Source organism: Thermobia domestica, chromosome 12 (genome assembly GCF_964235325.1).
Source record: "Thermobia domestica chromosome 12, izTheDome1.hap1.1, whole genome shotgun sequence".
NCBI lineage: Eukaryota > Metazoa > Arthropoda > Insecta > Zygentoma > Lepismatidae > Thermobia > Thermobia domestica.
This window is the reverse complement of record NC_137465.1, coordinates 105,210,374-105,222,856: the sequence shown is the minus strand read 5'-3', so window position 1 is coordinate 105,222,856 and position 12,483 is coordinate 105,210,374.

Here is a 12,483-nt window from a genome sequence, read left to right as displayed (position 1 = left end):
AATACTCGTTGTTTCTTCCTTGTATCGAATTATATTAGTTTTTTTAAAGTTTTTTTAAACAACTATTTTTGTAAAAGTGAAAAAATTCAGTATGGACATGCCTATAGGTTGGCGCTAAATGGAAGTCCCAGAAACTTCCCTAAGAACTGGAAATGAAGTTCCTACATGAAGCAGAAAAATTATATATGGTAAAAGATTTAATTATTGATATTTAACTTTCTTTAATTTATTGTGTGTATTTGGAAACTATGACCGACTAACCTTATTAAGGAGTTTGACTTGCCAAAAATTTACTTCGTCTACCCTGAGATAAAATCTCAAGCACTACTTGATGTATTACCATTAATATTTGCCAGGAGATAGTTCAAAAGTTAAGAACTGAGTCCATTGATGCAGGTAATCCATCCAGTTGATTCCAAATTATAGACAATCAAAAATCCTATGGGAGTAATTCCCCACCTAATCCTACGGGAGTAATTATCGATATCATCTTTGCTAGGCAGATCACTCTCAGTGCTGTTGAGATTTGCAGGTTGGTATAATGCTCAGGGTGTAACTTACTAAACTGCCCATCAAATATGGTAGATTGCTAAAATGAAACTAAATTACTTTCTACTAAATAAATCTAAATATTTTCTATTTTCAAAATTCTTTTATCTTAAAGTATACTTAATTGAATTTGATATAAAATGCTATATTTAAGCTTACTAGGGAAGGTCGCGAGGTGTTGCTCTGACTTCATGTCGATACTATGCTCAATCGACTCGTTTTTACATTTGAAACAATTACGCAAACGGAGAAATCCTCGATCGGAGGTGTGTTCGAAGGTCAAAATTGAACAGATTTTGCGAATAATTTGAAGTTATCACTTTTTGAGATAAACGCTAGTAGTAGGGGCCCGCGTATGGCCAGCCGAGTCAGCAAAATTTTTCGTGACGTCATAGGTCAAAGGTCATAGGTCATTGACCTTGGCCCAGGGTCAATGACCTAGGGGTACCTAGGAACACCCCCTCTAAATTTTGGCAGGGGTGCCTTGGCCCACCCCTAAATTTTGGCAGAGGTACATAGGACCACCCCCCTTAAATTTTGGAAATTGCCAAATCTAAAAATTTGGTATGGTAGCCTAGGACCACAGTATGTACCTCTATCCGTATTGGGTGTCTATGTCGTTCCCTTTCATGGGTAAAAAATTGCCAAAAATTGAATTTTCGGAGGTTTTTGACCTAATTTATCCCCTTGGATGAGGTGTTTTTACCCTATATGGTTATATGGGCGTATACAGGGGTCCATTACCTTTCATAAGATATGGGTATATTAATGCACCCCTTGAAAAATTTGGGAGGGGTACCTTGGCCCACCCCTTAAATTTTGGAAATTGCCCAATTTAAACATTGGGTATTATAGTACAGGACCCTAATATGTATCATGATAAATTTGGGTGGTCCACCTCGTCCCCTTTTAGGGGTACAAAATTGCCAAAAATATAAACGTAAGCAATACGTTATACCACGTGTTTGGTTTTCGGCCTAATTTATCTCCTTGGATGAGGTCCTATTACCTTATATAGTTATAAGGGCGTATACAGGGGTCCATTCCCTTTCATAAGACATAGGTATATTAATGCACCCCCTTGAAAAATTTGGGAGGGGTACCTTGGCCCACCCCTTAAATTTTGGAAATTGCCAAATCTAAAAATTGGGTGTGGTAGCCTAGGACCATAGTATGTACCTCTATCAGTATTGGGGGTCTATGTCGTTCCCTTTCATGTGTAAAAAAAATGCCAAAAATTCAAATTTCGGGGGTTTTTGACCTAATTTATCCCCTTTGATGAAGTATTATTACCCTATATGGTTATATGGGCGTATACAGGGGTCCATTAGCTTTCATAACATATGGGTATATTAATGCACCCCTTGAAAAATTTGGGAGGGGTACCTTGGCCCACCCCTTAAGTTTTGGAAATTGCCCAATTTAAACATTTGGTATTATAGTATAGGACGCTAATATGGATCACTATAAATTTGGGTGGTCCACCTCGTTCCCTTTTAGGGGTACAAAATTGCCAAAATATAAACGTAAGCAATACGTTATACCACGTGTTTTGTTTCGACCTAAGTTATCCCTTTGATGAGGTGTTATTACCCTATATGGTAATGTATAGGTGTCCATTACCTTTCATAAGACATGGGTATATTAATGCACCCCTTTAAAAATTTGGGAGGGGTACCTTGGCCCACCCCTTCATTTTTAGAAATTGCCCAATTTAAACATTTGGTATTATAGTATAGGACGCTAATATGGATCACTATAAATTTGGGTGGTCCACCTCGTTCCCTTTTAGGGGTACAAAATTGCCAAATTTTAGTACAACCACGTGTTTGGTTTTTAACCTAATTTATCTCCTTGGATGAGGTCCTATTACCTTATATGGTTATATGGTCATGTATAGGTGTTCATTCCCTATCATAAGACATAGGTACATTGGTGCACCCCTTTAAATTTTTAGGAGGGGTACCCTGACCCACCACTTCAATTTCAGAAATTCTCCAATTTAAGCATTTGGTATTATAGTACAGGACCTCATTATGTATCATGATAAATTTGGATGGTCCATCTCGTTCCCTTTCATGGGTACGAAATTGCCAAATTTAGGTACAACCACGTGTTTGGTTTTTGATTTAATTTATTCCCTTGGATGAGGTCCTATTACCTTATATGGTTATATGGTCATGTATAGGGGTCCATTTCCTATCATAAGACATAGGTACATTTTTGCATGCCTTTAAATTTTTTGGGAGAGGTACCTTCGCCCACCCCTTTAATTTTGGAAATTGTTCAATTTAAACATTTGGTATTACAGTATAGGACCCTAATATGGATCACTATAAATTTGGGTGGTCCACCTCGTTCCCTTTTTAGGGGTACAAAATTGCCAAAATATAAACGTAAGCAATACGTTGTACCACGTGTTTGGTTTTTGACCTAATTTATCTCCTTGGATGAGGTCCTATTACCTTATATGGTTATATTGTAATGTATAGGTGTTCATTTCCTATCATAAGACATAGGTACATTGGTGCATCCCTTTCAATTTTAGGAGAGGTACGTACCTTGGCCCGCCCCTTAAATTTTGGAATTTTTTGATTTAAGCATTCGGTATTATAGTACAGGACCTTAATATGTATCATGATAAATTTGGATGGTCCACATCGTCCACTTTCATGGGTACGAAATTGCCAAAATATAAACGTAAGCAATACGTTGTACCACGTGTTTGACATTTTGATCCAATTTATCTCTTGGATGAGGTGCTATTACCTTATATGTTTATATGGTTATGTATAGGGGTCTATTCCCTATCATAAGACATAGGTACATTTGTGCACCCTGGGAGGGGTACCTTGGCCCATCCCTTAAATTTTAGAAATTGCTCATTTTATATATTTGGTATTATAGTACTGGACCCTAACATGTATTATGATAAATTTGGGTGGTTTACCTCGTTTCTCTTTCATGGGTACATGTTATATGGGTATGTACAGAGGTTTATTACCTTTATATGTTTATGTTCCCTTTTAAATTTGGGGAATTATCAAATAACAAAATTCGGTAAACCTTTTTCTAGGACCCATTGTAGATGTTGGTGTTCCTCTTATGGCCAAATATTCAAAATTTAAAGGTTATTGACCGGCTTTATTATTGAATAAGTACAGGATTTATTACTTTTTCATAACACACAGGTGTATTTGTGTACCAATCTTAAATTTTGGGAGGGGTACATTTCTTATTGTCATATCAATAATTGGTAATGGTTCTTAAAATTGGATAGTATCTCATTCATTGGGTAAATCATTGTGAAATATGAGTATGATCACGTAATCAGTTATTGACCTATGATGGAATTAGGAGTCCAGGACATTGGAACATTGAAACTTTGTAGGATAATTTGAGAATTGCGTTATTGGTTTTGGTTATTCCCGCCAAATATAAACGTAAGCAATACGATGTATCACGTGATTGACCTTGATGAGGTAGTGTACAGGGATACATAGCTAACCTTATTGATTCTTATGACTCATAGTCTTAAGGGAATACATGCTACAACACTGACAAAGTTATTGTTGATGCAATTTGATTGGTTGATCACTATCTTTCGTGCAATCTGATTGGTTGATCACTATCTTTCGTGCAATCTGATTGGTTGATGATTTTCAAATCTTTGCTGTATTCAGTTTTAAGTTTTGTTTAACATTTAAAAATCTTGGTTTCGTTCAACATTTTGCACTCACTGATAAATATGATCAAAACCGTTTATTTGTTAATCGAATAGTTAAAAACCGGATAAAGTTTGACGGTTAACCGTGAAACGTAAAATTTTTTTAGTTTGAAATTTTTTTGCTTGAAATTTTTTGTTTGAAAATTTTTTCGTTTCCAAATTTTTTTGTTTCAAAATTTTGTTTGAGATTTTTTCGTTTGAAATTTTTGTTTGAAATTTTTTTCGTTTGAAATTTTTTGTTTGAAAATTTTTGTTCGAAAATTTTGTTTAAAATTTTTTGTTTAAAATTTTTCGTTTCCAAATTTTTTGTTTCAAAATTTTGTTTGAAATTTTTTTCGCTTCAAAATTTTGTTTGAATTTGTTTCGTTTGAAATTTTTTGTTTGAATTTTTTTTCGTTTCAAAATTTTGTTTCAAAGATTTTTGTTTGAAATTTTTGTTTTAAAGTTTGAGTTGACATTTTTAAAAGTTTGTGCACTTATTAGTAAAGAACTGGAACTGTTTAGAACAAAAACCTTTGACAACATTGTGATGCAATAGTACACGTCAGAACCTGGGGTTGTACTTGAAATGAAAAAACACAATTCATTGAAATGGATCATTTTATTACACTCCACATACATCCATACCAGATAGTGGTTCTGGATATTGTCGATACAATGTATTTTGAACTTCTTGCACTAGTTTGTCTTTAGCATATAATTTTAATTCCAGTTGAAGTCTTTTAAGGTCTAATGCAATATCAATTGGTGGAAACTCAATGTCCATTTGATCACAAATAAACTGTTTATCAATACAGGTATGCACCCACGAACGATGTTGACAACCATCACAATATCTAGATACATGTTGTACAATATGCATAACACATTTTTCAAAATAGTACTTTTTCAGGAATATACTAGTTTTGTTACACACTTCCACTGCATGTTTAACACACTGAAATACGCTGATGAATTTGTTCCATTCCGTTTGTGTTAGATACACCATGTTGCGAGGGACATGGAATGTACTCTTTTTACGTAACAGCACCATCTTCTCTTCGAGGACTGTACGCAGCACCACTTCATGATTTGAGCCTAATGATTTGACTATGGTCACATTTAGCTCATCATGAAAATAATCGTTCATTTGGTCGATTCGTGCCATTCTTCACAGGTCAGTTGTACACCAAATTGTTCTGCTTTGCCCAATCGAATCACAGGTTCAAATGTTCTAGCACTGATACCAATCATCACATGTTTTGTTTGAAATATATTTATTGGATAATAGCTTGCGAAGATGAACTCTTTATCGTTAGAAGTACACATCTTTCCTCCTGAAAAGCACTTGCTCAAATGATTTCGTGGGATGACACTGTATTTGCTGGTTTATAGTTATTGCTGACGTCATTGGTAAGGAATGTGCTTACGTTTGAATTCATGATTTCATCACAGTTGCTGACGTCATGCCGACCAACCAAATTCATACAACTACAGCTGACGTCATTGGAAAGAAATGTGCTGACGTTTGAATTCATGATTTTGCTGACGAATCTGGCTGTGTACTAAATTCAAGTTGATGACTTCGACTCAAAAATCCTTTGTAACATAAAGATACAGATCCAGTATTTAAGAAACGTAACAGTTCTTCCTGTTTTGATGCTTCCATGGGTAAATATCTTGCTGGTAAAATTATATTCTTATCATTTTCAAGCTTCACTACGATTCTTAATCCAAACTTTGTAGGGATCATTTGGCTAGCTAAGATTCTATAAGGTACATTCTGTTGTAAATCAGTAATCTTGGTAAATGATTTCATCACATCACGTGTGTTTAGAAACTGCAGACAAGTAGCCATGATGATGTTATCATGAATACTAACTCGAACGATGATGCAAAACTGATGACGTTGCATTATCATGTTCTGACGTGTACTATTGCACCACAACGTTGCCAGATGTTTTTGTTCTAAACAGTTCCGGCTAGTGCATACCTGTATTGATAAACAGTTTATTTGTGATCAAATGGACATTGAGTTTCCATCAATTGATATTGCATTAGATCTTAAAAGACTTCAACTGGAATTAAAATTATATGCTAAAGACAAACTAGTGCAAGAAGTTCAAAATGTATTGTATCGACAATATCCAGAACCACTATCTGGTATGGATGTATGTGGAGTGTAATAAAATGATCCATTTCAATGAATTGTGTTTTTTCATTTCAAGTACAACCCCAGGTTCTGACGTGTACTATTGCATCACAATGTTGTCAAAGGTTTTTGTTCCAAACAGTTCCAGTTCTTTACTAATAAGTGCACAAACTTTTAAAAATGTCAACTCAAACTTTGAAACAAAAATTTCAAACAAAAATCTTTGAAACAAAATTTTGAAACGAAAAAAAATTCAAACAAAAAATTTCAAACGAAACAAATTCAAACAAAATTTTGAAGCGAAAAAAATTTCAAACAAAATTTTGAAAAAAAATTTGGAAACGAAAAATTTTAAACAAAAAATTTTAAACAAAATTTTCGAACAAAAATTTTCAAACAAAAAATTTCAAACGAAAAAAATTTCAAACAAAAATTTCAAACGAAAAAATCTCAAACAAAATTTTGAAACAAAAAAATTTGGAAACGAAAAAATTTTCAAACAAAAAATTTCAAGCAAAAAAATTTCAAACTAAAAAAATTTTACGTTTCACGGTTAACCGTCAAACTTTATCCGGTTTTTAACTATTCGATTAACAAATAAACGGTTTTGATCATATTTATCAGTGAGTGCAAAATGTTGAACGAAACCAAGATTTTTAAATGTTAAACAAAACTTAAAACTGAATACAGCAAAGATTTGAAAATCATCAACCAATCAGATTGCACGAAAGATAGTGATCAACCAATCAGATTGCACGAAAGATAGTGATCAACCAATCAAATTGCATCAACAATAACTTTGTCAGTGTTGTAGCATGTATTCCCTTAAGACTATGAGTCATAAGAATCAATAAGGTTAGCTATGTATCCCTGTACACTACCTCATCAAGGTCAATCACGTGGTACATCGTATTGCTTACGTTTATATTTGGCGGGAATAACCAAAACCAATAACGCAATTCTCAAATTATCCTACAAAGTTTCAATGTTCCAATGTCCTGGACTCCTAATTCCATCATAGGTCAATAACTGATTACGTGATCATACTCATATTTCACAATGATTTACCCAATGAATGAGATACTATCCAATTTTAAGAACCATTACCAATTATTGATATGACAATAAGAAATGTACCCCTCCCAAAATTTAAGATTGGTACACAAATACACCTGTGTATTATGAAAAAGTAATAAATCCTGTACTTATTCAATAATAAAGCCGGTCAATAACCTTTAAATTTTGAATATTTGGCCATAAGAGGAACACCAACATCTACAATGGGTCCTAGAAAAAGGTTTACCGAATTTTGTTATTTGATAATTCCCCAAATTTAAAAGGGAACATAAACATATAAAGGTAATAAACCTCTGTACATACCCATATAACATGTACCCATGAAAGAGAAACGAGGTAAACCACCCAAATTTATCATAATACATGTTAGGGTCCAGTACTATAATACCAAATATATAAAATGAGCAATTTCTAAAATTTAAGGGATGGGCCACGGTACCCCTCCCAGGGTGCACAAATGTACCTATGTCTTATGATAGGGAATAGACCCCTATACATAACCATATAAACATATAAGGTAATAGGACCTCATCCAAGAGATAAATTGGGTCAAAATGTCAAACACGTGGTACAACGTATTGCTTACGTTTATATTTTGGCAATTTTGTACCCATGAAAGTGGACGATGTGGACCATCCAAATTTACCATGATACATATTAAGATCCTGTACTATAATACCGAATGCTTAAATCAAAAAATTCCAAAATTTAAGGGGCGGGCCAAGGTACGTACCTCTCCTAAAATTGAAAGGGATGCACCAATGTACCTATGTCTTATGATAGGAAATGAACACCTATACATTACAATATAACCATATAAGGTAATAGGACCTCATCCAAGGAGATAAATTAGGTCAAAACCAAACACGTGGTACAACGTATTGCTTACGTTTATATTTTGGCAATTTTGTACCCCTAAAAAGGGAACGAGGTGGACCACCCAAATTTATAGTGATCCATATTAGGGTCCTATACTGTAATACCAAATGTTTAAATTGAACAATTTCCAAAATTAAAGGGGTGGGCGAAGGTACCTCTCCCAAAAAATTTAAAGGCGTGCAAAAATGTACCTATGTCTTATGATAGGAAATGGACCCTTATACATGACCATATAACCATATAAGGTAATAGGACCTCATCCAAGGGAATAAATTAAATCAAAAACCAAACACGTGGTTGTACCTAAATTTGGCAATTTCGTACCCATGAAAGGGAACGAGATGGACCATCCAAATTTATCATGATACATAATGAGGTCCTGTACTATAATACCAAATGCTTAAATTGGAGAATTTCTGAAATTGAAGGGGTGGGCCAGGGTACCCCCTCCTAAAAATTTAAAGGGGTGCACCAATGTACCTATGTCTTATGATAGGGAATGAACACCTATACATGACCATATAACCATATAAGGTAATAGGACCTCATCCAAGGAGATAAATTAGGTTAAAAACCAAACACGTGGTTGTACTAAAATTTGGCAATTTTGTACCCCTAAAAGGGAACGAGGTGGACCACCCAAATTTATAGTGATCCATATTAGCGTCCTATACTATAATACCAAATGTTTAAATTGGGCAATTTCTAAAAATGAAGGGGTGGGCCAAGGTACCCCTCCCAAATTTTTAAAGGGGTGCATTAATATACCCATGTCTTATGAAAGGTAATGGACACCTATACATTACCATATAGGGTAATAACACCTCATCAAAGGGATAACTTAGGTCGAAACAAAACACGTGGTATAACGTATTGCTTACGTTTATATTTTGGCAATTTTGTACCCCTAAAAGGGAACGAGGTGGACCACCCAAATTTATAGTGATCCATATTAGCGTCCTATACTATAATACCAAATGTTTAAATTGGGCAATTTCCAAAACTTAAGGGGTGGGCCAAGGTACCCCTCCCAAATTTTTCAAGGGGTGCATTAATATACCCATATGTTATGAAAGCTAATGGACCCCTGTATACGCCCATATAACCATATAGGGTAATAACACTTCATCAAAGGGGATAAATTAGGTCAAAAACCCCCGAAATTTGAATTTTTGGCAATTTTTTTACACATGAAAGGGAACGACATAGACCCCCAATACTGATAGAGGTACATACTATGGTCCTAGGCTACCACACCCAATTTTTAGATTTGGCAATTTCCAAAATTTAAGGGGTGGGCCAAGGTACCCCTCCCAAATTTTTCAAGGGGGTGCATTAATATACCTATGTCTTATGAAAGGGAATGGACCCCTGTATACGCCCTTATAACTATATAAGGTAATAGGACCTCATCCAAGGAGATAAATTAGGCCGAAAACCAAACACGTGGTATAACGTATTGCTTACGTTTATATTTTTGGCAATTTTGTACCCCTAAAAGGGGACGAGGTGGACCACCCAAATTTATCATGATACATATTAGGGTCCTGTACTATAATACCCAATGTTTAAATTGGGCAATTTCCAAAATTTAAGGGGTGGGCCAAGGTACCCCTCCCAAATTTTTCAAGGGGTGCATTAATATACCCATATCTTATGAAAGGTAATGGACCCCTGTATACGCCCATATAACCATATAGGGTAAAAACACCTCATCCAAGGGGATAAATTAGGTCAAAAACCTCCGAAAATTCAATTTTTGGCAATTTTTTACCCATGAAAGGGAACGACATAGACACCCAATACGGATAGAGGTACATACTGTGGTCCTAGGCTACCATACCAAATTTTTAGATTTGGCAATTTCCAAAATTTAAGGGGGGTGGTCCTATGTACCTCTGCCAAAATTTAGGGGTGGGCCAAGGTACCCCTGCCAAAATTTAGAGGGGGTGTTCCTAGGTACCCCTAGGTCATTGACCCTGGGCCAAGGTCAATGACCTATGACCTTTGACCTATGACGTCACGAAAAATTTTGCTGACTCGGCTGGCCATACGCGGGCCCCTAGTACTACGCTTCATTTTTGGTATCGGGGGTGGGTCACAGTGGTGAGGTAAAAATATACGTAATTTGCAAAATAAGGGTACTTATTGGGAAATGGGTGAAGCTTAATGGCATCTGACAACTTGGCACACAGTATCGATAAGCTAATAAAATGTATTTGCTACCCCTGTTCGACTGTATTATCATTCAAATATCACTTTCCTGTGTGGCCAGCTTCAAATTGAACAATGACATTTTTGCCTCCGAAACGCTTTACTAGGCGTGCGAAATTCAATGAAGAACGTCATGGTATTCATAATTAATCTTGTGATAATCTATATTGTCACATTCCTTCCATTCTGTAGATAAGAGTGAGACCAATATTTTCTTAAAAGTTTCTGTCACCAATGTGTTGTTTTGCCAGATCAGCTGTTCAACAAAAATTTTGCACTGGGGCACAGAAACATAGAATCATATATAGAAAACAAAAATCAGTTTATGAAGTTAATTCAAATAAATTATCCACCATAGGCTGGCACTGGCAATGAATACGAATATCAGTTTACATTATAGTCAATCACGCGGAATCGGAGTTTCAAACTAATCGTTCTGCGCCTGAGCGGTCGGCTGCGGAACTATCCTGAGCGGTACTCCGAACCCTGTAGGGCTATGCTTATACATTGCGGAAGACGGTATTTCAATACATCTTCACTTGCCATATTTTCTAGTTTTCAGCGAATTTAAATTCCGATTATGGGAAAATATTAGTCAAACTCCAGGGAATATTTGAAGATACTCAGTAAAAAAATAGGCAGAAAAATTCAAAAAGAAAATGATTAGTGGAAATGTGCTCTGAAAGCTGTGAAAAAAATTGGCTTTTATTCTGGACAAAACCGATGTTTGCATATATTGTCGCTAGCCGATTGTTTGTTTTTGGGCACATTTATCGCAGCTTATCGTAAAATATTTCCTGAGGTTTGGTCACTATTTTCCAACAATCGCCATTAAAATCCATTAACAAATTATAAAAAAATTGCTAGCGATGAGATATTGAAACACCGTCTTTCATAGAAGCCGACTGGATTCGGAGTCTCGTTCACATTAATTCCGCGGTCAAGCGTTTCAGAGACAAATGTCATTGTTCAATTTGAAAGTGGCCACACAGGAAGTACCATTTGAATGACAATACAGTCGAATAGGGGTGGCAAATACATTTTATCAGCCTATCGACCCGGTGTAACAAACAGAAGGCAATTTGCAAGTTGTAAAACACCATTACTCTTCACCTCCTCCATAACAAGTGTTCTTATCTTGTAATATGCGTATGTTTTGACCTCACCACTGTTTTGGGCAGCCAAGAACCCCGCCCCCCGATACCAAAAATTGTCTATCTCAAAAAAATAGTTACTTCAAACCTTTTGCAACACTTTGAACGCTCACAATTCGAATACCCTTCCGATTGAGGATTTCTCGATTTACGTAATTGTTTCATTTGTAAAAACGAGTCAATTGAGCATAGTATCAATATGAAGTTAGAGTAACACCCAGGCCGGTAGCTAGCCCAAAAATGTACGGGGGGCCCGGCTGAAGTTAGGGGGGCCCGATCCAACCATATTATAGTTCATTTGCAAGTCTACCGTGAAAATTTTAGAGGGGCCCCGCAAAAATTTAGGGGGGCCCGGCCCCCCTAGACCCCCCTGGATACGGAACTGGTAACACCTCACGACCTTCCCTAATTAGACTTGGTAAAATTTAGCCTATTAAGGAGTTTGGTTTGCCAAAAGCCAAACCAAACTTCGTCACGTGGTGTACATTTTACAGTTATTTGCAAGAATTAGTATGCAGACACATGCGAAGTACTAGAGGAAACTTGAATGTACTTTGCCCAGAAAGGTATACAAATTGTTCATTCATTTCAAAGTTGCTTATAAAGAAATATGTAAGCTATAGTGTAATAGAGCTAGGCATGCTTACATCCTCCTGCAGCACAATTTATTTCCACACTAATCAGTGCTACTAGACAAAGGTTCTACTCCCCTTTCACAATTACCAGTTTATTTATTTAATTTAATTTAATTT